Source organism: Suncus etruscus, chromosome 20 (assembly GCF_024139225.1).
Source record: "Suncus etruscus isolate mSunEtr1 chromosome 20, mSunEtr1.pri.cur, whole genome shotgun sequence".
NCBI lineage: Eukaryota > Metazoa > Chordata > Mammalia > Eulipotyphla > Soricidae > Suncus > Suncus etruscus.
This window is the reverse complement of record NC_064867.1, coordinates 12376728-12400931: the sequence shown is the minus strand read 5'-3', so window position 1 is coordinate 12400931 and position 24204 is coordinate 12376728. Positions and strand designations below refer to the sequence as shown.

The window sequence follows — 24204 nt, the reverse complement described above, 5'->3', positions numbered from 1 at the left end:
TTATCTGAAAATCATTCTTTCATTAAAATGAATATTTTTATAAAGCAGATGTCAATGCTAGAAATATGGTAAAGGGTTAATTAAGGTAGGCACTTGTCTTGCATCCTTCTGACCTTAGTTCAAGCCTCTGCCATCACATATAGTCCCCTGAAATTTTGGGAATAAGTTTCTGAGTTGACTCCAGATCATTTTATTTAGCTCATGAATTATGTACCTATTTAGAAACACATATTTAACCTGTCTCCTCTTAAATGTCTCACTGGCTCTTTTTTTGTTTTTTGGGCCACACCCGGCGGTGCTCAGGGGTTACTCCTGGCTGTCTGCTCAGAAATAGCTCCTGGCAGGCACGGGGGACCATATGAGACACCTGGATTCGAACCAACCACCTTTGGTCCTGGATCGGCTGCCTGCAAGGCAAACATTGCTGTGCTATCTCTCCGGGCCCTCACTGGCTCTTTTGAGTCTATTATTTGCTAGGAAAAAAATCAGAATCTCCCTGTAATAAATTTAACCATTTTTAACTATATATTTTAAAATGAGCAAACGTGGACTAGAAACAGTAGCCAATTACAATAAACTTTTAAAAGTTCATATTTTTAGTGTCAACTTTTAATTTATTTAATTTCAATAATATATTTATTTAAGCATCATGATTACAAATATGTTTGTCGTTGGATTTCAGTTATAGAAAGCACATATCTCCCGTCAGAAAGTGTAACCTCACCACCAATGCCCACCATTTCCCTCCTCCCTCACCTCCTGCTGTCTTTGAGATAGGCATTTTATTTAAAGGTTCATATTTTGATATAATTAGTCATATTGCTTAAAATACTTTTAAACTAATTCTTATTTTAAGATTCAGAGTAAATGAACCATGTTTATTTCTATCATTGATTTAAATTGTACATTGCCCTTAGCTCCGTTGATCATCCTTAGCTGTAGTAAATGGGTAGGTTGCAGTAGTGGGAGATAGCAGTAATTTGATATGAACAAACCTTAAAAATTGTATATTATTTGCCTCCTATGCTTTTCATCAGTATATTAATATTTTGCTACCATTTTATGCTGCAGTATTTACAACTTGCTTGCTGTAAACTTAATGATGTATTCAATGATGTATTTTTTTTATTGTGACTGAAGTTTATTTACACAGAATTATATACGATGCATAGTGACAATGAATGAAGGGCATTCCCACCGCCAATGTTATCCTCCCTCCACTCTTGTTCCCAGCATGTCTCCCACATCTCCCTCCTTTACCCCCAGAATCCTACTGCAAATGGTCTCTGCCTTACAGCTTGTTATAGGTTGGGTATCTATTATGTTTGGTGTTCCAATCTGGTCAAAAATTATGGAACGCTTCACAAATTTGCATGTCATGTATTTTTAACATAAAATTTCTACATCTTGACATCAGAATATGTAAAATATTTGAAATAGTATACAGGGATCCTATTTACATTTTCTGATTTGTTTTTATTTTATTTATTTATTTTTTTGGTCACACACCTGGCAGTGCTCAGGGGTTACTCCTGGCTCTACGCTCAGAAATCGCTCCTGGCAGGCTCAGGGGACCATGTGGGATGCCGGGATTTGAATCAATGTCATTCTGCATGAAAGGCAAATGCCCTACCTCCATGCTATCTTTCTGGCCATGATTTGTTTTTAAAAACTGTGGTATAACATATAGAAAGAAAATTTAACACATTGACCATCTATTCAGTAGCAATTAAAGTTTTTATGTACTTAGTAATTAATATTAGTATTATCTTAGCATTACTTAGTAATTACATAGGATTACTAATCCTAGAAAGGTAATCTAGCTGTGATCTCATACAGAACTTTACAAATGACAGTTTCCTATCATTTTAACATAATTTCTTTGTTTTTTAGTTTAAAGTCCAACTGTATGGGTTCACCATTGATTTACAACACTATAAAATTGTACTAGTACAACTTCATATCTTTATATGTGTGTCTCAACTTACTTGTCACCAATGTTCCATAGAAATCTTATCAGATTGACCTTTCATTCCATTCTTTCAGACCTCCTGCTGCCTCATGTTTTTTATAGGGCAAATTATTTTTGTTGTCTTTTGCCAGTATGTTTTCTTTGACTACTTATTTCAGCATACAAATGAAAGAAACCATCTGGTGATTTTTTTACTTCCTTACTTTGCTTGGCAAAATCACCTCAAGTTATAGCCATAATGTGTCAGAAGAAATAGCTTTAATCTTTTTTTTTTTTCTTTTGGGTTTTGGGTTTTTGGGTCACACTTGAAGGCACTCAGTAGTTACTCCTGGTTCTGTGCTCAGAAGCTGCTCCTGGCAAGCTCGGGGTACCATATGGGATGCCGGGTTTCAAACCCGGTTAGGTCCTGTGTTGGCCGTGTGCATGGCAAATGCCTTACTTCTGTGCTATCACTCCAGCCCTGTGCTTTAACTTTTTAAATAACTGAATAAATAGTGCTTTAGTAAGCATGGTTTCCTTACTAATTTAGTAATTCCAACCCTTTCTTCTTTATTTTTTAAAATATCTTCCACAACCTCTATTAAACCATTTATCTTTTTTTAATTGCTTTATTTAAGTACCGTGGTTACAAAATTGGTCATTGAATCTATTGTTTAAAATATCTTGAGTATTTATTTGTGTAGTATAAATAGGTTCTGAATTTTTAGGTTTTTTTATAAAGATAACATTGGTTTGCAAAACTTTAAATATTTTTAATTTTTAAAGGTACTATGGTACTCTATCGCACTCACCACCAATCTGCTAATATTCTCCCACCACTTTTCGATAAACCCTTCCCTTCCACGCTCATCCCCCACTTGGTAGCCTTAATTCTCATCAGTCTAAGGACTTGTTTTTATTGGACATTGTCTGTTCCCTTGCTTTGTTTTTATATGCTATTTATGAGTAAAATCATTCAGTGCTTATCTTTTCTCCTTTTGATTTATTTTACTTAAAATGACACCCTCTCTTTCTATCTATATTCTAATAAACCACAAAACTTCATAATTAATTATAGTTATATATTATTTTATGTAGTTATGTGAGACTTAATATGCTGTGGTCCCACCCCAGGGAAAGCTAGTCTGGAGTAAGGGTTGCTATGGAAAATAATCCAAACCAAACGGAGGATGAAACACGTGTGGTCTGGAGCTTTCCACCTCATGGAGCAAGAGAGAGAGGCCCGCCAAAACCTCAATATTGGGGGTGGGGGGGTTGTTTTGTTTTGTTTTGTTTTGATCACACCCGATGGTGCTCAGAGATTACTCCTGGCTCTATGCTCAGAAATCGCTCTTGGCAGGCTCCGTGGACCATAGGAGATGCCGGGAACCAAACCAGGGTTCGTCTGAGGTAGGCATTGCAAGGCGAACACCCTACTGCTAACTGCAGTATGTTTTTTTCTTTTTAAGTATTAAGACCACTTCTATGGAATAGCGAACACATAAGGTCTATGTAGAAACTCTTGCCTCCTTGGTGAGTCTTTGACAAGGTAAGAGGGCAGAAAGGGCAAGAGGCAGGCCATCTCTTTTTTTTTTTTTTTTACAGGGAAACTGGTATTAACCCAACACAGCTTTGTTCCTCTACTCATCTGCTTTGTGTCATGAGTTATTTCCTGATAGTGGCTATTGTAAGTAGCACTGAAATGAACATAGGTTAGCATATTCCTTCTAGCATTTGTATTTGTGTGAACTTCTTTGAGTTAGATACCAGGAAATGGAATTTCTGGATCATATGGTAGAGATACTGTTAATTTTTTGAGTAGGCTCCATACTTTTTTATGGTTTTTGGGCCACACCCGGCGGTGCTCAGGGGTTACTCCTGGCTGTCTGCTCAGAAATAGCTCCTGGCAGGCACGAGGGACCATATGGGACACCAGGATTCGAACCAACCACCTTTGGTCCTGGATCGGCTGCTTGCAAGGCAAACGCCGCTGTGCTATCTCTCCGTGCCCCTCCATACTTTTTTATATAGAAACTGAACTGATTCTTTTCCCCACCAACAGTGATTAAGGATTCATTTTACCCCCACATCTCCCTGTTTATGGCTTTTTTTCTTTTATCTTTTTCTTTTGGTTTTAGAGCCACACCAGTCAACGATAAGGGCTTACTCCTGGCTCTACACTTAGGAATTACACATGGAGGTGCTTGGGTTACTATATGAGATGTTGGGGATTGAATCTAGGTGGCCACATGCAAACAAAACCCCTACCCTGTGTATTTCTCCACACCCTGTTTCTGTCCTTTTATATAGATCCTTGTCTCTAGTGTCAAGTGATATCTAATTGTCATTTTGATTTCCAGAAGCAATCCAATTTTAGTCAGGTTTTATCTGTATGCAATGCTGGGGATTGAATATAGGGCCTCAACATACAAGATATATGTTATTCTACTTATTAGCTCCCAGATGTGTTTTGGTTGTTTTGTGCCCTTTGGATGTAGTGAGGCAATTTGATTCTTTTGCATTTGACTACTCAATTTTTTCAGCTGTATTTGTGTAAAGACTTTTTTCCACTTTCCATGGTTGTTTAAATTCATTCGTTATTTTTTGTTGCTTTAAAATAACCAATAACAGCATTTTTTAAATTATAACTTCACTTTGGAATGCTCTCTTAAAATATCAGAGTTACTAACTTTCCCTTATAGTTGATTTTAATATTGATGTTGTTATTATGGATATTAAGGTTTTTTTTAAATTTACTCTACTAAATTCTAAAACTTAGTCATCATGACATTTCCATGATGTATATATGTGTATGCATATATACATATACATATATATACATGTAAACACATATATAACCTATATATAGGAAATTGGTCTGAAAAATCTGTATTGTTTCATGGTGAATATCAAAAAACAGCATATTTCTCATAATACCAGATCATTTCCTCATGAATGGTCTTTTATTAGGATTAGCTATGGAAGACATTCAGATTCATGCATTCATATGCATATATATATGATTTTTTGGAGGCAAGGCCTGACCCCTTAGGGATTATTCCTGGTCCTCCTAGTAGAATTTAGGGAGCATATGTATTGTACGAGGCTAGAAACTACATCAGGTGCATGCAAGGCAATCAACTTGTACTATATATTGGCCCCTAAAATTTACATATTTAATGTGTTCATTTTGATGTTGTTGTTGTTCTTTGTGGGGGGGCACACATGGTGACGATTAGAAATCACTGTTGGCTTGGGGGACCATATGGGACGCCGAGGATTGAACCACGGTCCATCCTGGGTCAGCCATGTGCAAGGCAAATGTCCTACCGCAGCGCCATTGCTCTGGCCCCTGCTGTGTTCATTTTTTGTAATGTTGAATATGTTTAGAAGTTATGGCACCAAGCAGTTAATGCAAAATTATTAATAAAATAGTGACTTTGGACTCCTTTATCTTTAAATACTTTTTCTCTTTGATGGTGGCTTATTTTCTTCCCCGTGACTGCTTGAACCCTCCTTCTTTGTTTTCCTTTACTTCTTTCAATATCTCACTTCAAGTCAGCTACATAAATGACTGACATATTGGTTCTATCAAAATTATTTTCTAGAGGATGTCACTCAGATAATGAACCATCCTAGAAGGAATATCATACTGGGCTTCTTTAAAGAAACTATACAAATGACTTTGTTCCTGGTTGTCTAATTCTGTCATGCAAGAAAAAGAAAGACCTTAGGGGCCAGAGAGATAGCATGGAGGAAAGGTATTTGCCTTTCATGCTGAAGGATGGTGGTTCAAATTCCGGCATCCCATATGGTCCCTTGTGCCTGGCAGGGGCGATTTCTGAGCATAGAGCCAGGAGTAATCCCTGAGCACTGCTGGGTGTGACCCAAAAACCAAACACACACACACACACACACACACACACACACACACACACACACAAAGAACTTAGATATTCAAGGTGCTAAATAACCAATATTTTAATAAATAAAAATTAACAAATGAATTTTTATATTAAAGATTGTTAATCTTTTACAACTTATTTCCAGTATTGTAGGGAATATTCAGCTGTACAGGAACACATGAAACAATGATGTTCTAGCATAAAGATAACAAATTTTGTCTGCCTTTTTTTCCCACTGAATTCACAATATTATATCTTATTCTAGTTATGTATCCAGCAAAGTATAAGACTGAATAAAACTTGAAATTTAAATTTAACTGGCTCACAAACTTCTGTTGGTATTGGAACAGAGGTATATTTGTTATTTTGATATAAAAATCTAACTACTGTTAGGATTAACACAATTCCGATTTATACTTGTGGGAAACATAAACAGAGTTAACAATAACTTAAGATTTTTAAATCAGTCTTCATTTTAGGTGTTCAGTGGTTTAAAGAAACTGTTAAAATAATCTAGAATTTATTAGGAAAGTTATGTAAGTTGTTGAAAATGAAGATGACTGATGATAGAAGATGCAAATATTAGCAAGTCCCAGGTTATATGACACAGGTGTGATGTGACTTCTAGTTTGCATCAAAGAACAGACATGATTTTACTGTCTAGATTACTGGTTTTTGTTGCAGAAATCCAATTTAAGGAAGACAAGATATCCTTGTGATTAACTTTATACTGAATTGCTTCAAGTGAAATGGTCTGCTCAACAGAGGAAAATAGCTTTAGAGTGATAGTAAATAGAATGATGCATCAGTGCAGTACATGGTTAGAGTCAGTGAGATAAACTGCAAGTTTGAATGTATATATCAACAGTTGACATAAATCACCAAGCAAAGTGCTCTGTAATGGGTATTGGTTTTGAGTTTCAAACATTTAGTGGGGAAAATGATATTTCTTTATATTATAAAATTTATCACTATTATTCCATATATAAGTATATCATATAGAAATAAAATAATGAGCACTATGTTATTTCAATTAATTTATGCGGCATAATAAAATAGCTTATAGGTATTATGCTTTTCAAGAATTTAAATGTTTAATTTTGTATCTAAGATAATAAATTAAAGTTTTAGATACCTATATTTGAAGTTACTTTAGTTACGCAACTAAATATGAATTGATAATATCGAATTATAGTACTGTTGCTATAGTTACAGGATTATAAAAAGGCTATTTCATTCCCAAAATGGATCATATTAAGAACTATTTGATTAAATTACAAAAGATAGGTTATATTTTTATATAACATTTAAAGTACTTTAAATTGTATGATAAAATAGTAGCCTCATTATTGAAAGAAAAGTGGTAGAGTGAAGCAGTAGAGAGGAAGTCAGGGCTTGGGAGGAGATCCTACTATCTTTCTATCTCTTTTAATAGTCAAAGTCCATTCATCTAGGTCAATGGTCAGCAACCGGCGGATTTCTGTGTGGATACTTGCATGCAGAATATTCTCAATAAAAATTTATTGAAACTAAAAACAGTGTACCATCCTATGTATTTTCGGTTTTAAACATGTGGCTCTCAAAATAAATTTCAATCATGATTTTGGCGAGATTTAGCTCAGTTGTAAAACTGGTTGCCGACCACTGATCTAGGTGATTCTTCCCTAGAGACAATTAAGTGCCAGAGATTTATTGATAATTCTTGTTTTACTTATATTTTCCCTCACTTATCCTCCAAAGTAGTCAGTCCCTTGCCTGTCTTCCTGACCTGAGTTCTTGAGGGTGAGAAGGGTAGACTGGATACAGAGGCCTGTAAGTCTGAGAACAAACTGGAACAAAATGAAAAGGGAGAAATTTTGTTTTCAGAGGGAAGAAAATGTGTTAGTACCCTTGGAAGTGGCAGTATCTGGAAGAACTATACTGTGGAATATCGCCAGATAGTCTGAAAACTCTTGGTGGTTCACATCAAATCTTTAACCTTCTGGAAGATTTATAATTTTTGTCAAAGTATGACAAAGATACTACTAGACTGAAGCAAATGAGAATCTTGATGAGCTGAAGCGTTTGAACTCAAATTATGATGACATTCTTTAATGATTTAAACAGTAGCCTTTAACATTTGTATGGAATACTAAAACTTCATAATATCTAATCCAATTCTGAGAAAAAAATGATAGTATTGCATAGTATTCCTTGTGGAAAAAATGGAGAGTATGTCATAGTATTATTACTTAACTTTAAATTATACTACAAATCTATAATAATAAAAATTGTAATAATGAAATAAAGGATGCCTCTTAGCAATGGAACAGAATTAAAAATCTAGGGATAGCTATCATATATATATATATATATATATATATATATATGGACAATTAAATTATTTTAAAGAATTTGGTGTATGCAGAGGAGTAACTTCAACAAATGTATTGGGATAGCTTTAATTCAAAATCATGAAACTAGATCTGCTCTCAAACCAAATACAAATGGTAATTCAAATTAAATTTTAAGACTTTTGAAATTAAACAAGAGTCTCTATAAATATATATTGAAGAAATCGTGGACAGAGATTTCCAAGATGAAGACCACCGAGGTGTCGTTAGTGCTTGACTACATTGGCAAAGCAAATGCAAAAATAAATAAGTCATATCAAACTAAAGTACCTCCAGCTCTGGGCAAAAACTCCAAGGACCAACTCCATTGAGAGAATTATAGCACAGCTCTGGCACTAACTTGTACCAGTTATGATATAACAACGAGGAAATGACAACTTGACCCAAGACCAAGTTGTCTTATCACCTCACCTAAAACTGGATGGAAACCAGAAGATGTACTGTCTTTTGAACAGCGAAAAATAAGAGCACCATGTACAGAAAACTGACTTTGTGGCTGGGCAGAACTATCCTTGGGACCGATAAGGAAAACCTTGCCCTAGACTGTAGACCAGAACTCTCATTAAATAAAAAAAAAAAAAAAAAAAGGATTTCTTATTGCAGAGGCCCAACTTGGACAACAGAGACTGAGCAGAACCCTTTGATCCATAATATCCCATACTTCGACTTGTGGACTGAATGAAAACAGGGAGCATCGGATACAGAAGATTGTACACAACAATGGTGGAATAGAACCTTTAGAACCATAAAGACTCTAACCTAGATCCTGTCCTAGGACCTGTAAAAATGCCAAGACCGCTGGATACAGTGGCCTCATTGTCTCACCCACAACTGAGGAAAGTTTCCTGGCACCACATACAAAGCCCTTGGGATGAGGTAATGAACAACTATGGAGCCAGGGGTTGATTCCATGATGGTATGCTTCAAGGATGGAGAAGCCCTGAATCTCCTAGGCCATGGGAATTCCCATTCTCCCCCAATGCTTACTGTGCCTATACAAAAAGAAAAAAAAATGGAGGGAACGCCAAACCCTACTACTGCAGCACCCCTTCTTTTTCTTGTTTTGTTTTGATTTGTTAGTTTTGGACTTTATTTTCCTTCTTTCCTCCACTTTTCTCTTCCCTTTTCACTCCTGTGATTATTATTTGGTGATTTTTTTTTCTTTTCTCATTAGCCGGGTGCATTTTTTCTTCTTTTTCTCTTTCTTTTTTTGGTAGTTGCAGCCATTTTTTCTCTCTTCCTTTTTTCTTTTTTTCTTTCTTTTTTCTTTTTTCTTCTTATCCTTCTTATTGCAAACGACAACAGATTAGACAATCTACAACAAGCTATAAAGTGGAGACCAGTTGCACTAATATTCTGGGGGGAAAGGGAGAGAGATATGAGATGCATGCTGGAAATGGGGTGGAGGGAGGACAGCACTGGGGTGGGAGTGCCCCTCATTCGTTGTCACTATGTACCATAAATAATGCTGTGAAAAATAAAAAATACTAAAGTATCTCTACAAACTTTGACTAAAATAAAATGATATCCTGTTGAATGGGAGAAAATATTTGCACACCATAAATCAAATAATGAACTAATACTTAAGATATACAAAGCACTCACAAAACACAACAACGAAAAGCTCCTAAAGAAAAATGGAGAAAAGAAATGAACAGACTTCCCTGAAGAATATTTGAAGGATCTGTAAACATATGAAGAAGTATTCATCAGCAATGATTGTCATGGAAATGCAAGTCAAAATGACAGTGAGGTATCATCTTATACCAGTGATAATGCCATATTCCAAAAAAGACTAGCAGTGCACGCACGCATGTGTGTGTGTGTGTGTGTGTGTGTGTGTGTGTGTGTTTTAAAAAAGGAAACCATAACTTTATTTACTATTTGGGGAAGTATTGTTTGAGTAAGCCTCCATGGAGAACAGCTTAGAGATCTCTACAAACAGTAGAAATAGAGGGGTTGCACCCACTTGACCCATTTTTGGTCCTTGGCTCATTAAATGGTACCCAACCCTCTCCAGGAGTTATCCTTTATTTACTTGGTTTATGGGCCATAACCGTTGGCGCTCAGGAGTTACTCCTGGCTCTGCACTCAGAAATCACTCCTGGCAGGCTCAGGAGACCATATAGTATGTAGGGAATTGAACTCAGGTCCTTTAAACCCTGGATTGGCCACTTTGCAGGAAAAACGCCCTACTGCTGTGCTATCGCTCTAAACCTGAAGGAGTTATCTTTTAATACAGAGCCGTGATTAAACCCTGAGCACCTTGTGTTGTGGCTCAACACAATGTAGGAATGGGTCTTCTATATGACCCAATAATTTCACTTCGTGGCATATACACCAAGAACACTAAAACATTAAATTGAAAAGACATGTCACCTATGTCCTTTGCAGCACTAACTACAATACCCAGGAAATGAAAATGACTCTCGAATAGCTAAAGCACTCCTAGAGAAAAGGAAAATGGGAGGCATTACTTTCCCCAACTTTAAACTGTACTACAAAGCAATAGTTATCAAAACAGCATGGTATTGGAATAAAGACAGACCCTCAGATCAGTGGAATAGGCTTGAGTTCTCAGAGAACATTCCCCAGACATATAATTACCTAATTTTTGACAAAGGAGCAAGAAATCCTAAGTGGAGCAGGGAAAAAACCTCTTCAACAAGTGGTGCTGGCAGAACTGGTTAGCTACTTGCAAAAAAGCGAACATAGACCCTCCGTTAACATCATGTACGAAGGTAAAATCCATATGGATTAAAGACCTTGATATCAGACCTGATACCATAAGGTATATAGAAAAACACGTCGGTAAAACACTCCATGACATTGAGACTAAAGGCATTTTCAAGGAGGAAACTGCACTTTCCAAACAAGTGGAAGCAGAGATCAACAGATGGAAATACATTAAGCTAAGAAGCTTCTGCACCTCAAAAGAAATAGTGCCCAGGCTACAAGAGCCACCCACTGAGTGGGAGAAACTATTCACCCAACACCCATCAGATAAGGGGTTAATGTCCAAAAGATACAGGGCACTGACAGAACTTTATAAGAAAAAAAAAACATCTAATCCCATCAAAAAATGGGGAGAAGAAATGAACAGATATTTTGATAAAAAAAGAAATAGAAATGGCCAAAAGGCACATGAAAAAATGCTCCTCGTCACTAATCATCAGCGAGATGCAAATCAAAACAACTATGAGATACCATCTCACACCACAGAGATTGGCATACATCACAAAGAATGAGAACAATCAGTGCTGGCAGGGATGTGGAGAGAAAGGAACTCTTATTTACTGCTGGTGGGAATGCCATCTAGTCCAACCTCTATGGAAAGCGATATGGAGATTCCTCCAAAATCTGGAAATTGAGCTCCCATTCGGCCCGCTATTCCACTCCTAGGGATATACCCTAAGAACACAAGAATACAATACAAAAACCCCTTCCTCACACCTATATTTATTGCAGCACTATTCACAATAGCATGCTCTGGAAACAACCCTTGAACAGACAAATGGCTAAAGAAAGTGTGGTACATATACACAATGGAATATTATGCAGTCGTCCGGAGAGATGAAGTCATGAAATTTTCCTATACATGGATGTACATGGAATCTATCATGCTGAGTGAAATAAGACAGAGGGAGAGAGAGAGATGCAGAATAGTCTCACTCATCTATGGGTTTTAAGAAAAATAAAAGACATTTTTGCAACAATCCTCAGAGACAATGAGAGATCTGGAACTTCTAGCTCACTTCATGAAGCTCACCACAAAGAGTGGTGAGTGCAGTTATAGAAATAACTACACATAGAACTACCATAATCATGTGAATGAATGAAGGAACTGGAAAGCCTGTCTGGAGTACAGGTGGGGGTAGGGTCGGATGGAGGGAGATTTGGGACATTGGTGGTGGGAATGTTGCACTGGTGAAGGGGGTGTTCTTTATATGACTGAAATCTAATCACAATCATATGTGTAATCAAGATGTTTAAATAAAGGGGAAAAAGCATAAGACATAGTTGTAAAATAATCAATTACTCTAATATCCACTGGAGGTCTACTGATATCAAATTTCTGCCATAATCTTCAATTCTAGAAATATTTGAAATCAAATATTTAATATGCATGTAAATAGAAGCTCTCTTATTGTGTCTGATTCTGGTGGCATTTTATATGTTAAAATTAAGGATAAGTCTTCAAATTAGGGCTTTGTTGGGGTCTGTTTTTAATTTTGTTTTCTGCTTAAATCGTGTTTGCATACCCTAATATTATTATAAATTTTTAGGAAACAGCTTTTACATGATTGGTAGGCAATTGTATGCCTATGTAAATATACAAACCTGTATCTAAATATGATAATATTAAAAGAAATGTTCTAAAAAACAAAAAATGAAATGAAAACAACCCAATTTTCCAATGACAAATTAGCTACAATACCCAAGATATGAAAACAACCCACTTATCAGCTGAAAATTTAATGACAAATAAAGAAATTTAGTATATACACCCACCCCCACACACATATAGTAGATGCTGTAAAGCTGTAAGAAAAATGTCATCTTTTACATGAAGTGGAAATAAGTGAAAATAAGTGTCACAAATAAATGAATAAGTCAGAGTGGACAAATCCCATATGACCTCACTCATCTGAGTATATAGATAAAACAAGAATGGGTACTATCAAATGATGTCAAACCTTGGCCTTTGATCAAAAAATTTCCAAGCAGTGGGAGAGAGAGGGATTCAAGGGTGAAGGGGAGGAAAAGGAAGAGGTCATTAACTAGAAGTTACCTAGAACTCAATTGAAGGGTTGGGTAATTTAGCTGGTGAGGTACATCAAAATCCTAAATGTTAAAACTATTATAACCATAATAACTATGGTTATTGTAGCTGCTATATACATAATAACTGAACTATAATAAAATTAAAAAACAAAAAGCCAACACAATAATAATAGTAATATAATAGTGTCCCAGTCCTTATTTTCCAGGTATCATACATACCTTACCAATTTATGTAAATCTCTAGTGAATGGCCCTCAAATGATTAAGATTAAATTTCACTTCATTATAATTGGCTGAAATATGTCATATCCAATTTTATTGAACAGGAATCTGGTAACAGGGAATTGTTTATTCTTTTACAACTCCAGACTATTATATATTTATTAATTCTTTTTTTTTTTGTTTGTTTTTGGCCACATTCATTTGACGCTCAGGGGTTACTCCTGGCTATGCGCTCAGAAATCACTCCTGGCTTGAGGGGACCATATGGGATGCCGGGGGATCGAACCACAGTGCATTCCTACGCTAGTGCTTGCAATGCAGACACCTTACCTCTAGCGCCACCTCTCCGGCCATATAATTCTTACATGGAAAAGCAAATTTTAAATATAATCCAATAAAATATATTAGCTCCCAAATTGTAGATTTTGCCCCACTGACTTGATGAACAAACATATAGATACTGTTTTCTTTAAATTTGCTACTTCATATTTGTATTTGGTGATAGTACAAATTATTTATTGAGAGACAGAGGCCAGATTCTTTATGAAATCCTGGGAAATATGAAACTAATATTTAGACCTCAGTGAAGACATTAGTAACTAATAAACAAGTGCCTATAAGAAAGTAATTTATAGAGGCTGGAGAGATAGCATGGAGGTTAGGCATTTGCCTTGCATGCAGAAGGACGATGGTTCAAATCCCGGCTTCCCATATGGTCCCCAAGCCTGCCAGGAGCGATTTCTAAGCATAGAGCCAGGAGTAATCCCAGAGTGTTACTGGGTGTGACCCAGAAAAACAAAACAAACAAAAAAAAGTAATGTATAAACTTAAATTTTGGAAATGGGTGTTTTCTCTGATGTATGGTGTTCTTCATACAATCATCTATTTAATCTCAAAATTTATACTTTCCTTAAATATTCATATTAATGTATCAAGAAATATGAATGTCTTCTTTCTCTTCTTATGGTAATTGAATATTTTCCCCTTCTGTTAAATTAAATTAAAAACTGGAGAAAATTTAAGGTACCAAAGCAATATAAATTTAGCTAAGGACATATAAAAACATAGTATTTTTTTAGGATCTTAAAATTTATGGAAATTTGAACATTTAGTAGATCTTCTTATAGACTTATATAAGTTATTTATCATAATCTGTTATTTTGTAGACTTTTACTACCTTGAACAATTTACTAAAGCTAACCATGAAAATTTTCATTCTTAAAAAATGCATTTTAAAAACTATTTTTGAAATTTTAGTTAAGACAATTTGAAAGTTCTTAAATTATCATGTATACACAGGTATTAGTGAAAAATCTTAGTTTTTAAAATTACACTGCTAAGAATAAATAGTTATTTTTATAAGATCAAGTGACATACAACACCATGATTAGCAGGTTCCCAAACTGGCCTGTCATATGCAAACTTTGAACCTGAACATACAGAATTTCTTTGGAGAAATTATGTGCTGTGTTATTTCCCCCTGTATATCTTCCATGCCTTGTACTTAATATGTACTATGAGGGTTTTCTTGCAATCTTTAATATTCTGGCATTTACCTCCCATGCATGGCCTGTTAAGTCACTGAGATAAAAGTTAGATAAACAGGTTGCCAGATGCTGGCAGCAGAGTGAGGAGAGTATGTGGTACTTGGAATGATCATAATTTCCACAATTATCATAAGCAAGTTAAAAAACATGGGAGAGATTCAGCATCATTGTTAAAGAGTGCCAACCCCAGAGGGCTGGAGACCTTGCCCTACCAGGTATGTTCCTTGTTTTGAACAAGCTCTATCTAAAATCTCATAAGTACTCCATGATATAAGACAATTCTAGTCTAGGAACATTTAATAGCTCTTCTTACAATCTTAATTGAGTTATTGATTATAATATTTGAGTTTGTAGGTTTTTACTTGATTGCCATAGAACAATCAAATAAAAATATTTTCTGCTATTTTACTTTTGTTCCCTCAATCTCACCTTTCAACCCCAAGTATGATTTCCTTACTGGAGATCTATCCCCACACTACTAAAATCTTAATATATAAGGATATATGCACAATTTTACTGATTATAATAATATTCAAATAGCTAAGAGGTCTACAGCTATGAGCAAAGTTTTAGTTATACAAATAGTTGCAATCTGGATTGAGTTAGAGGGTATCATGCTAAGTGAAGTGAGCCAGAAATCTCTTTCACATATGGATTATAAAGAAATGATAGTAGTGATAAGTTACCAAAAGAAATAAAATCTGATATAGTAAAAAAAGAAAAGAAAAGAAAAATCTAAAAGAAAAAAATCTGATATAGTGCCAACAGAATAGTAATGTATGGCAATAAAATAGAAAAGTGAGTGGGGTCTTGGAACTTATTGACACTGGTTATGAATGCATTGTGGTAACATAGAAAGTATAAAATATAAAATTTAAAGCATGTTACTAATAAAATTAATTTTGGAAATTAGAAAATATTTTTAAAAAATGAATTAATTTTCTATTTGATTTCTAGCCAAAAATTAATATAAACGTACTTATTCTTTTTTTTTTTTTTTTTTTAATTTTTTTTTTATTTAAACACCTTGATTACATACATGATTGTGTTTGGGTTTCAGTCATAAAAGGAACACCACCCATCACCAGTGCAACATTCCCATCACCCAAGTCCCAAATCACCCTCCTCCCCACCCAACCCCCGCCTGTACCCTAAACAGGCTCTACATTTCCCTCATACATTCTCAATATTAGGACAGTTCAAAATGTAGTTATTTCTCTAACTAAACTCATCACTCTTTGTGGTGAGCTTCCTGAGGTGAGCTGGAACTTCCAGCTCTTTTCTCTTTTGTGTCTGAAAATTATTATTACAAGGGTGTCTTTCATTTTTCTTAAAACCCATAGATGAGTGAGACCATTCTGCGTTTTTCTCTCTCTCTCTGACTTATTTCACTCAGCATAATAGATTCCATGTACATCCATGTATAGGAAAATTTCATGACTTCATCTCTCCTGACAGCTGCATAATATTCCATTGTGTATATGTACCACAGTTTCTTTAGCCATTCATCTGTTGAAGGGCATCTTGGTTGTTTCCAGAGTCTTGCTATGGTAAATAGAGCTGCAATGAATATAGGTGTAAGGAAGGGGTTTTTGTATTGTATTTTTGTGTTCCTAGGGTATATTCCTAGGAGTGGTATAGCTGGATCGTATGGGAGCTCGATTTCCAGTTTTTGGAGGAATCTCCATATCGCTTTCCATAAAGGTTGAACTAGACAGCATTCCCACCAGCAGTGGATAAGAGTTCCTTTCTCTCCACATCCCCGCCAACACTGTTTATTCTCATTCTTTGTGATGTGTGCCATTCTCTGGGGTGTGAGGTGGTATCTCATCGTTGTTTTGATTTGCATCTCCCTGATGATTAGTGATGTGGAACATTTTTTTCATGTGTCTTTTGGCCATGCGTATTTCTTCTTTGTCAAAGTGTCTGTTCATTTCTTCTCCCCATTTTTTGATGGGGTTAGATGTTTTTTTCTTGTAAAGTTCTGTCAGTGCCTTGTATATTTTGGAGATTAGCCCCTTATCTGATGGGTATTGGGTGAATAGTTTCTCCCACTCAGTGGGTGGCTCTTGTATCCTGGGCACTATTTCCTTTGAGGTGCAGAAGCTTCTCAGCTTAATATATTCCCATCTGTTAATCTCTGCTTTCACTTGCTTGGAGAGTGCAGTTTCCTCCTTGAAGATGCCTGTAATGTCCTGTAGTGTTTTGCCTATGTGCTGTTCTATATATCTTATGGTTTTGGGGCTGATATCGAGGTCTTTAATCCATTTGGATTTTACCTTTGTACATGATGTTAGCTGGGGGTCTAAGTTTAATTTTTTGCAAGTGGCTATCCAATTGTGCCAACACCACTTGTTGAAGAGGCTTTCCCTGCTCCATTTAGGATTTCCTGCTCCTTTATCAAAAATTAGATGGTTGTATCTCTGGGGAACATTTTCTGAGTATTCAAGCCTATTCCACTGATCTGAGGACCTATCCTTATTCCAATACCATGCTGTTTTGATAACTGTTGCTTTGTAGTACAGTTTAAAGTTGGGAAAAGTAATTCCTCCCATATTCTTTTTCCCAATGATTGCTTTAGCTATTCGAGGGTGTTTATTGTTCCAAATGAATTTCAAAAGTGTCTGATCCACTTCTTTGAAGAATGTCATGGGTATCTTTAGAGGGATGGCATTAAATCTGTATAATGCCTTGGGGAGTATTGACATTTTGATGATGTTAATCCTGCCAATCCATGAGCAGGGTATGTGTTTCCATTTCCGTGTGTCCTCTCTTATTTCTTGGAGCAGAGTTTTATAGTTTTCTTTGTATAGGTCCTTCACATATTTAGTCAAGTTGATTCCAAGATATTTGAGTTTGTGTGGTACTATTGTGAATGGGGTTGTTTTCTTAATGTCCATTTCTTCTTTATTACTGTTGGTGTATAGAAAGGCCATTGATTTTTGTGTGTTAATTTTGTAGCCTGCCACCTTGCTATATGAGTCTATTGTTTCTAGAAGCTTTTTGATAGAGTCTTTAGGGTTTTCTAAGTAGAGTATCATGTCATCTGCAAACAGTGAGAGCTTGACTTCTTCCTTTCCTATCTGGATTCCCTTGATATCCTTTTCTTGCCTAATCGCTATAGCAAGTACTTCCAGTGCTATGTTGAATAGGAGTGGTGAGAGAGGACAGCCTTGTCTTGTGCCAGAATTTAGAGGGAAGGCTTTCAGTTTTTCTCCATTGAGGATAATATTTGCCACTGGCTTGTGGTAGATGGCCTTCACTATATTGAGAAAGGTTCCCTCCATTCCCATCTTGCTGAGAGTTTTGATCAAGAATGGGTGTTGGACCTTATCAAATGCTTTCTCTGCATCTATTGATATGATCATGTGGTTTTTATTTTTCTTGTTATTGATGTTGTGTATTATGTTGATAGATTTACGGATGTTAAACCAGCCTTGCATTCCTGGGATGAAACCTACTTGATCGTAGTGGATGATCTTCTTAATGAGGCATTGAATCCTATTTGCCAGGATTTTGTTGAGGATCTTTGCATCTGCATTCATCAGTGATATTGGTCTGTAATTTTCTTTTTTGGTAGCGTCTCTGTCTGGTTTAGGTATCAAGGTGATGTTGGCTTCATAAAAGCTATTTGGAAGTGTTTCTGTTTGTTCAATTTCATGAAAGAGTCTTGCCAAGATTGGCAGTAGTTCCTCTTGGAAAGTTTGATAGAATTCATTAGTGAATCCATCTGGACCTGGGCTTTTGTTTTTCGGCAGACATTTGATTACTGTTTTAATTTCATCAATGGTGATGGGGGTGTTTAGATATGCTACATCCTCTTCCTTCAACCGTGGAAGATTATAAGAGTCCAAGAATTTATCCATTTCTTCCAGGTTCTCATTTTTAGTGGCGTAGAGTTTTTCAAAGTAGTTTCTGATTACCCTTTGAATCTCTGTCATATCAGTAGTGATCTCTCCTTTTTCATTCCTGATACGAGTTATCAAGTTTCTCTCTCTCTCTTTCTTTGTTAGGTTTGCCAGTGGTCTATCAATCTTGTTTATTTTTTCAAAGAACCAACTTCTGCTTTCGTTGATCTTTCGGATTGTTTTTTGAGTTTCCACTTCGTTGATTTCTGCTCTCAGCTTTGTTATTTCCTTCTGTCTTCCTGTTCTTGGGTCCTTTTGTTGAGCATTTTCTAGTTCTATTAGCTGTGTCATTAAGCTACTCAGGTAAGCTCCTTCTTCCTTCCTGATGTGTGCTTGCAAAGCTATAAATTTTCCTCTCAGTACTGCTTTTGCTGTGTCCCATAAGTTCTGAGAGTTTGTGTCTTTATTGTCATTTGTTTCCAGGAACCTTTTTATTTCCTCCTTGATTTCATCTCGGACCCACTGGTTATTGAGCATGAGGCTGTTTAACTTCCAGGTGTTAAAGTGTTTCTTCTGAGTCCCTTTGGAGTTCACAAATAATTTCAGAGCCTTGTGGTCAGCGAAGGTAGTCTGCAAAATTTCTATCCTCTTGATCTTATGGAGGTATGTTTTATGTGCCAGCATGTAGTCTATCCTGGAGAATGTCCCATGTACATTGGAGAAGAATGTGTAACCAGGTTTCTGGGGATGGAGTGTCCTATATATATCCACTAGGCCTCTTTCTTCCATTTCTCTCCTCAGGTCTAGTATATTCTTGTTGGGTTTCAGTCTGGTTGACCTGTCCAGTGTTGACAAAGCCGTGTTTAGGTCCCCCACAATTATTGTGTTGTTGTTGATATTATTTTTCAGATTTGTCAGCAGTTGTATTAAATATTTTGCTGGCCCCTCATTCGGTGCATATATGTTTAGGAGAGTGAATTCTTCCTGCTCTACGTACCCCTTGATTAATATAAAATGTCCGTCTTTGTCCCTTACAACCTTCCTGAGTATAAAGTTTGCATTATCTGATATTAGTATGGCCACTCCAGCTTTTTTATGGGTGTTGTTTGCTTGGATAACTTTTCTCCAGCCTTTTATTTTGAGTCTATGTTTGTTCTGACTATTCAGGTGCGTTTCTTGTAGGCAGCAGAAGGTTGGATTGAGTTTTTTGATCCATTTAGCCACTCTGTGTCTCTTAACTGGTGCATTTAGTCCATTGACGTTGAGAGAAAGAATTGTCCTGGGATTTAACGCCATCTTTATTTCAAAATTTGGTGTGTCTTTTGGGTAGTCTTGTCTTAGATTAGGTCTTTCAGTTTTTCTCTTAAGACTGGTTTTGTGTCTGTGAAGTTTCTGAGCTGTTTTTTGTCTGTGAAACCATGTATTCTTCCATCAAACCGGAAAGTGAGTTTTGCTGGGTATAGTATTCTGGGTGAAGCATTCATTTCATTCAGTCTTGTCACAATATCCCACCACTGCTTTCTGGCATTGAGCGTTTCTGGTGACAGGTCTGCTGTAAATCTCAGGGAAGCTTGCTTGAACATGATTTCCCCTTTTGATCTTGCTGTTTTCAGAATTCTGTCTCTATCTGTGGGATTTGTCATTGTGACTAGGATGTGTCTTGGGGTGGTTTTTCTGGGGTCTCTTTTGGTTGGTACTCTTCGGGCATGCAGGATTTGATCACATATATTCTTTAGCTCTGGAAGTTTCTCTTTAATGATGTTCTTGACCATTGATTCTTCCTGGAAATTTTCTTCCTGGGTCTCTGGGACTCCAATGATTCTTAAGTTGTTTCTGTTGATCTTATCATAGACTTCTATTTTCGTCTGTTCCCATTCTTTGACTAATTTTTCCATTGTCTGCTCATTTGCTTTAAGTTTTTTGTCCAATCTCTCCTGCTGTATGGAATTGTTATGTATCTCATCTTCCACAGCACCAAGTCTATTCTCAGCTTCTGATACCCTGTCCCAGAGCTTATCCATTTTGTCATTCACTTCGTTTACTGAGTTTTTCAGGCCTGTTAGTTGACATGTTATTTCAGTTTGGAGTTTTGTCATTTCTGCCTTCATATTTTCTTGGTTCTTATTAGTGTTCTGTTCAACTCGATCCATGGTTTCTTGGAGTCTGTTGAGCACCTTCCATATTGCTAGTCTAAAGTCCTTATCTGAGAGGTTGATTAGTTGTTCAGTCATTATCTGGTCCTCAGAATTGTCATCTTCATTCTCTATGTCTGATGCTGGCCTGCGCTGTTTCCCCATTGTCACATTTGTATTGTGGGTTTTTCTACGTGTTGTAGTGGTATTCATTGTCTATATGATGTAGGCAGCACACTCCTCTGGCTCCTCCCTTTCTGGATGGGCTGACTTGCCTCTAAGGGAGGGGAGTCCTCCGTGGATGAAGCCTCACACTGGGTCAAATCTTAGGCCCGAGCATGTAACAGAGAAGACAGTCCAGAGAGAAATGTTTGCTTCTGTGATATAGCGCCGTTCTTAGTGTGATTTTTCCTTCTTGTTGCAATGGAGTTCTTTCCTTAGAAAGAGTGCACGGCCGCGTAGCGAAGCGGAGCGGCCGTGCTCCTCTGAGCCTCTTTTTGCCCCACTCGCAAGAGTTTCACGCAAGAGGACAGTAGACAGACATAGACAGGTCACACTCACAGTCTTTCACAGCTGAGCCCCACTGGGCCGGTGTACTTTCGCGGATTTTCCCCGCCTGGTGTCACACACAGGGAGCCAGCTTTTGCAAAGGATAGCCGGTTTTTATGCTCTGAAGTCCCTCCCTGAAAATGGCGTCTGGGCGAGCGAGGTTTCTGGAGGCTCTTTTTGCCCCACTCGCAAGAGTTTCACGCAAGAGGACAGTAGACAGACATAGACAGGTCACACTCACAGTCTTTCACAGCTGAGCCCCACTGGGCCGGTGTACTTTCGCGGATTTTCCCCGCCTGGTGTCACACACAGGGAGCCAGCTTTTGCAAAGGATAGCCGGTTTTTATGCTCTGAAGTCCCTCCCTGAAAATGGCGTCTGGGCGAGCGAGGTTTCTGGAGGCTCTTTTTGCCCCACTCGCAAGAGTTTCACGCAAGAGGACAGTAGACAGACATAGACAGGTCACACTCACAGTCTTTCACAGCTGAGCCCCACTGGGCCGGTGTACTTTCGCGGATTTTCCCCGCCTGGTGTCACACACAGGGAGCCAGCTTTTGCAAAGGATAGCCGGTTTTTATGCTCTGAAGTCCCTCCCTGAAAATGGCGTCTGGGCGAGCGAGGTTTCTGGAGGCTCTTTTTGCCCCACTCGCAAGAGTTTCACGCAAGAGGACAGTAGACAGACATAGACAGGTCACACTCACAGTCTTTCACAGCTGAGCCCCACTGGGCCGGTGTACTTTCGCGGATTTTCCCCGCCTGGTGTCACACACAGGGAGCCAGCTTTTGCAAAGGATAGCCGGTTTTTATGCTCTGAAGTCCCTCCCTGAAAATGGCGTCTGGGCGAGCGAGGTTTCTGGAGGCTCTTTTTGCCCCACTCGCAAGAGTTTCACGCAAGAGGACAGTAGACAGACATAGACAGGTCACACTCACAGTCTTTCACAGCTGAGCCCCACTGGGCCGGTGTACTTTCGCGGATTTTCCCCGCCTGGTGTCACACACAGGGAGCCAGCTTTTGCAAAGGATAGCCGGTTTTTATGCTCTGAAGTCCCTCCCTGAAAATGGCGTCTGGGCGAGCGAGGTTTCTGGAGGCTCTTTTTGCCCCACTCGCAAGAGTTTCACGCAAGAGGACAGTAGACAGACATAGACAGGTCACACTCACAGTCTTTCACAGCTGAGCCCCACTGGGCCGGTGTACTTTCGCGGATTTTCCCCGCCTGGTGTCACACACAGGGAGCCAGCTTTTGCAAAGGATAGCCGGTTTTTATGCTCTGAAGTCCCTCCCTGAAAATGGCGTCTGGGCGAGCGAGGTTTCTGGAGGCTCTTTTTGCCCCACTCGCAAGAGTTTCACGCAAGAGGACAGTAGACAGACATAGACAGGTCACACTCACAGTCTTTCACAGCTGAGCCCCACTGGGCCGGTGTACTTTCGCGGATTTTCCCCGCCTGGTGTCACACACAGGGAGCCAGCTTTTGCAAAGGATAGCCGGTTTTTATGCTCTGAAGTCCCTCCCTGAAAATGGCGTCTGGGCGAGCGAGGTTTCTGGAGGCTCTTTTTGCCCCACTCGCAAGAGTTTCACGCAAGAGGACAGTAGACAGACATAGACAGGTCACACTCACAGTCTTTCACAGCTGAGCCCCACTGGGCCGGTGTACTTTCGCGGATTTTCCCCGCCTGGTGTCACACACAGGGAGCCAGCTTTTGCAAAGGATAGCCGGTTTTTATGCTCTGAAGTCCCTCCCTGAAAATGGCGTCTGGGCGAGCGAGGTTTCTGGAGGCTCTTTTTGCCCCACTCGCAAGAGTTTCACGCAAGAGGACAGTAGACAGACATAGACAGGTCACACTCACAGTCTTTCACAGCTGAGCCCCACTGGGCCGGTGTACTTTCGCGGATTTTCCCCGCCTGGTGTCACACACAGGGAGCCAGCTTTTGCAAAGGATAGCCGGTTTTTATGCTCTGAAGTCCCTCCCTGAAAATGGCGTCTGGGCGAGCGAGGTTTCTGGAGGCTCTTTTTGCCCCACTCGCAAGAGTTTCACGCAAGAGGACAGTAGACAGACATAGACAGGTCACACTCACAGTCTTTCACAGCTGAGCCCCACTGGGCCGGTGTACTTTCGCGGATTTTCCCCGCCTGGTGTCACACACAGGGAGCCAGCTTTTGCAAAGGATAGCCGGTTTTTATGCTCTGAAGTCCCTCCCTGAAAATGGCGTCTGGGCGAGCGAGGTTTCTGGAGGCTCTTTTTGCCCCACTCGCAAGAGTTTCACGCAAGAGGACAGTAGACAGACATAGACAGGTCACACTCACAGTCTTTCACAGCTGAGCCCCACTGGGCCGGTGTACTTTCGCGGATTTTCCCCGCCTGGTGTCACACACAGGGAGCCAGCTTTTGCAAAGGATAGCCGGTTTTTATGCTCTGAAGTCCCTCCCTGAAAATGGCGTCTGGGCGAGCGAGGTTTCTGGAGGCTCTTTTTGCCCCACTCGCAAGAGTTTCACGCAAGAGGACAGTAGACAGACATAGACAGGTCACACTCACAGTCTTTCACAGCTGAGCCCCACTGGGCCGGTGTACTTTCGCGGATTTTCCCCGCCTGGTGTCACACACAGGGAGCCAGCTTTTGCAAAGGATAGCCGGTTTTTATGCTCTGAAGTCCCTCCCTGAAAATGGCGTCTGGGCGAGCGAGGTTTCTGGAGGCTCTTTTTGCCCCACTCGCAAGAGTTTCACGCAAGAGGACAGTAGACAGACATAGACAGGTCACACTCACAGTCTTTCACAGCTGAGCCCCACTGGGCCGGTGTACTTTCGCGGATTTTCCCCGCCTGGTGTCACACACAGGGAGCCAGCTTTTGCAAAGGATAGCCGGTTTTTATGCTCTG

General features: G+C 38.6%; 1 protein-coding gene across 1 annotated transcript in view; it reads left to right on the top strand.

Moving 5' to 3' along the window:
* Positions 1-24204, top strand: part of ZCWPW2 (zinc finger CW-type and PWWP domain containing 2) — a 118499-nt gene that overhangs the window by 17220 nt on the left and 77075 nt on the right. The window lies entirely within an intron of this gene.